Raw genomic sequence first — 4,168 nt, 5'->3', positions numbered from 1 at the left:
TGCAGTCAACTCGTCACAATATGTGCTGCATATAAGAGTTTCAGATTTTACCCGTTTAAAATAAGTAGCCAGCAGCCTGCAGAAAACCTTGAAGAACAATCCTATGTTTTTAGAAACGATGTAGGTAAGAGTACACTTGTCGATATTCTCAAGCGATTCACTTTCTTCGTTTTGAATGCTGTGTGCGGATCTTTTTAGGAATTCTCGAAAATTGTCTAAATTTTCACACTTGTCATTTTCACAATTCGAATTGGAGATCGGAACGGACAAATTATTTAAAACAACAGTTTTTAAGGCTGCTACAAACTGGTGGCAGGTGGGGTTTGTATTTGTAATACCATGTTGACGTATTTGACAAAATAAGTTTTCTAATGGATCTTGATTTAAATTTCGTAAATTCAAATGCTTTAAGCCGAGAGCTTTCAATTGATGCCATAAATACATCACTGATCTTATTGTTGTTATCCATCCTTTCACGAAATGATATTTACTTGTGACATCCTCTCCTGATGTTAATTGTAATAATTTCCATTTAGTCATTTCTGGTAATAATTTGCTCCACAATTCAAAATGAGGTGAGTCTTCTTGTAAGCAAAATCTATACTTTTTTCCATCTTCTGGTTTTAATTTCCAGCCATTTAAGGAATCAAAAAGATCATCTATTAATTGCGCAAACTCTGCCGTTTGTAACGATTCTACAGGAAACAATCCATTGACGTTAGATATACTAAAAGATTGAATTGCAGCAGCAACAGATCGACTTAAGACTCCTGACTACTCAGCCAAGAACTCTGCGTTGACGGTGGCGACACAGTATCAGACGGCGGTCAAAATCGGTAGCCACACACTTAAGCACGAGCCCATGTCCGTGTGCTCGCCTGCGACCTGATTAACTACGAACGTATAGCTAGTTGGGTCAACCTTATTCTCTGCACATAATTCGGATAGGGCTCTTCTTTGCGTGGAACCTTGGTCACAAACTGTTGCTTTTACTTTGATACCAATTTCCTGAAATTGCAAAATAATATTTATTATTATAGATTTTAGGTTGCTACAGGAAATTGTATTAGCCGTGAAGTAATAAGCAATTACTTGCTTCCAAGATCTTTTCAGGCCACGAATCATAAAAACGAGCGCGTGATTAGCAGTTTTAGAAGTTCGACTCAACTCACCTATGTCTTCATAACCAGTAATCTTTTCTTTATGTGCTTCATAGTGATAACCTTTACTTAAAGATATTTCATCGAATACTAAAGTGCAATATCTATCTAGTTCGTCCATTTCATCGCTTTTTATTTTTAATTGTTCTAGAAGGAGTTCATTTATTCCAGTGTCAAAAGGAATCTTTGACAAAACTTGTTTAAGTGTGCGGATTGATGGTAATTGAAAGTATTATAGGTGGACAAATATTTGTAGAGGCGAGGACTCCGTTTGTACATCGACAAAGCGAAAGTCTTATCCTCTTCTGTCCATCTTCTTCCAACAGGAGTGCGATCTGCATTTCGTAATTGTGAATTGATAAAATTTGTTGTAACGCTATTCAGTTTATTATTAATGCATTCAAAAACATTATCGTCATACATAGATTTTAATTTCTTTAAAGCATTCCTTTTGTTACGAAGTTGTTTTTTCATTTTACACAATTGTGCAGTAACTGTACGATGAATTTTATACATGCCCTTTTTTCGCGGTGACATTGACTTTAAAGTTGTTCCTATTTCTTTTAAAATTCCTCTTTTTCGTTTTTTTGTAGGAGTTGAAAAACCATCATTAAGTTCTAAATCGTTAAAATTCTCATTATTACAATTAATATCCTTATAAATATTTAGCTCGATATTATTTTTACTTGTTGAATTTATTGAGCAATTTCTAGAGTGACTATTAGGAAATTCTGTAGGAGTTATTTCATAAATCTTGTCACTATTTACGGAAGTGGAGATATCACACGAGGCAGCATACGCAATTTTAGAAGAATCGTTACAAACGGCAGATTCTGATACAGCATTAATAAAAGAATTAGTGATTTCAAAATTTTTAGGTATAGCATTTTGATTTAAAAGATGCTTCGAAAAATTTACGAAATCTTCTTCACAAAAATGATCTTCGCAAATGCGCAAATTTTGACAATTGATTGAAGTATCAATACCACAAGCAAGCTTCCATTTCATGCAAGTGTCAGAATTTATGGGGAATCGATAAAAATGTTTGTTAATAATTTTATGGGCCTCATCTTTCGACCAATAGTAGCTGTTGCCACATTTAGGGAACATACAAGAAAATTTTTTTCGCGAAGGCATTATAGAAAATATCTATTTCAAATGACATTAATATTCTTTTGTAGAATTTAAACATAAAAAGAAGAAATTTAATTAAATTGAAATCTACACAAATTAATGTTATTGTAAATTGAAGCTCTATCCAAGAAATCAGTTAAATATAATCGTCGAAAGGAATCTATTAATATATATCATCAGTTTTATCTTACATTCTGATATTGCTTTGCCCAGTTTTCTCTTACATTTTATATTGTCTTGCTCAGTCTTCTGTTACAGTCTGTATTGCCTTGTTTCTATAATATTCCATTCTTGATACTTCTTTTCTTCGGTCGATATCATATTCCTAGAACATAACATGCAACATTACAATTGTTTATACATTTTTGTCTCATAAAAAACAATATGCAGTAAAAATTAATTCAATAAAGTTTGTAATGAAGAACAAACCTGAACTTTAACCAATGTGTGTGTGTGTGTGTGTAAACATGGAACCTTTTTTCTTCCCTCTAGGCACTTCTAATGGAATACATAAGCTTTGAATGCCCTTCTCATTGTACTTGTAAGTATGACATCAACAGTTAAAGCAGATTTACATTTTCGTGCATAATATTCATGGATAACAGATGAATGTGGTGATCTGAAAAACACATCGTTTATATGTATATTATTCGAAAGAATATAAATAAGTTCAAAGTATAAAAGACAAGGGGCTAAGAGCAACAGCGGGTTATTAGTTGCTAACATTTAACCTTTCTTAAAATTACATAAAATAAAAACAGACACTACATAACGGACACATACATAACGGACGCATACATAAACTCTACAATTACATGGATTTAACAAGCTTAATTTTAATCAGTCTTTTTCGATAAACGTTCTTAAAAAGCAATTTTAATTTGTCGTGTAAATTGACTTACTTAACATTGAAAATGACATAATGTAAAGTTGAAACATCTGTTTTTATTTTATATAATTTTAAAAAGGATTAAATGTTAGCAATTAATAAACTGCTAACTGCTGTTGCTGTTAGTCCCTTGTATACTTTGAATTTATTTTATGAAGCGTCATTATCACAAATCTAATATAAATAAGAATATTCTCTTTATTTTCTCTTGATCCTTGATGATTTAAAGTTATGTGAGATTGTCCTCTATCTAACTTTCGAATTTTTTGCTCTTTGTTTTTCACAATTTTTCCTTTTTCAACAGTATCAGAAATAACGGAAAAAAATGTGTTATACATGGCTGACAAAATGTTACATTCTGTCAAAACGAAAGATTCTTCTTCGTACATTCATTCTCGTACATAAGTAGAAACATTACCTAATAAGACCTTTCCAAAACACTTGAACATAGTCTCAACGAGATGAGGCACAGAGTACAGGGAGTAATTCACTACGCACTTTCTCCTTTTGGTTAATTTGGTTTCCCTTCGTTTGGTTTTCCGACTAAAGTATAGAGCGTATAGAGTCACAGCATGCAGAAATGACGGATCCAATAAATAACCTCCTCGTGAAGCAAAGGTCTCAATTCGATTAACACACTATTCACTTTCGTCTACCGCTACCAAAGACATATGTCTTTGACCGCCACATTTCGGTTGACAGCTGAATGCGTGCGCACGTTTTACCCCCGTTTCTAGTTGGCCTGTCGGCCATGTCTGTTTCCAGTTTCAAGATCTAACTTTCCCTCCCCTGGCTAGCGAATACAAGCTCTGTGAACAGTAATAGTGTAGTGTTTGCCCTAACCATACTGCATACGGCAAAATGGAGCAAGAGCAAGATTGTTTAGATTATCCTTGATTCTTTCGTTTTATGCAAAAACGCGTTAAACTAGCCTAATTTTATTGATTTTTTAGGTAAACTGTATAATTACAAAATATTGGACAAC

The 4,168-nt window shown here is 33.2% G+C and overlaps 1 long non-coding RNA gene across 2 annotated transcripts; it reads right to left on the bottom strand.

Moving 5' to 3' along the window:
* Nucleotides 1-826: 826 nt before the first annotated feature.
* Nucleotides 827-3,830, bottom strand: LOC108758947 (uncharacterized). Of its 2 annotated transcripts, XR_001939973.1 has the most exons (4): nt 3,602-3,830; nt 2,724-2,913; nt 2,519-2,619; nt 827-1,008 (listed from the first exon to the last, which is right to left on the bottom strand). It is a non-coding gene; the product is annotated as an uncharacterized LOC108758947 (long non-coding RNA). The 2 variants fall into 2 exon arrangements; XR_001939972.1 differs by lacking the exon at nt 827-1,008 and having other exon boundaries at nt 2,500-2,619.
* Between the last annotated feature and the right edge of the window lie 338 nt (nt 3,831-4,168).

Source organism: Trachymyrmex cornetzi, unplaced genomic scaffold (genome assembly GCF_001594075.2).
Source record: "Trachymyrmex cornetzi isolate Tcor2-1 unplaced genomic scaffold, Tcor1.1 scaffold1603, whole genome shotgun sequence".
In the NCBI taxonomy this organism is placed as follows: Eukaryota; Metazoa; Arthropoda; class Insecta; order Hymenoptera; family Formicidae; genus Trachymyrmex; species Trachymyrmex cornetzi.
Note: the sequence above shows the minus strand (reverse complement) of the source record. Positions and strands in the feature narration are given on the sequence as shown.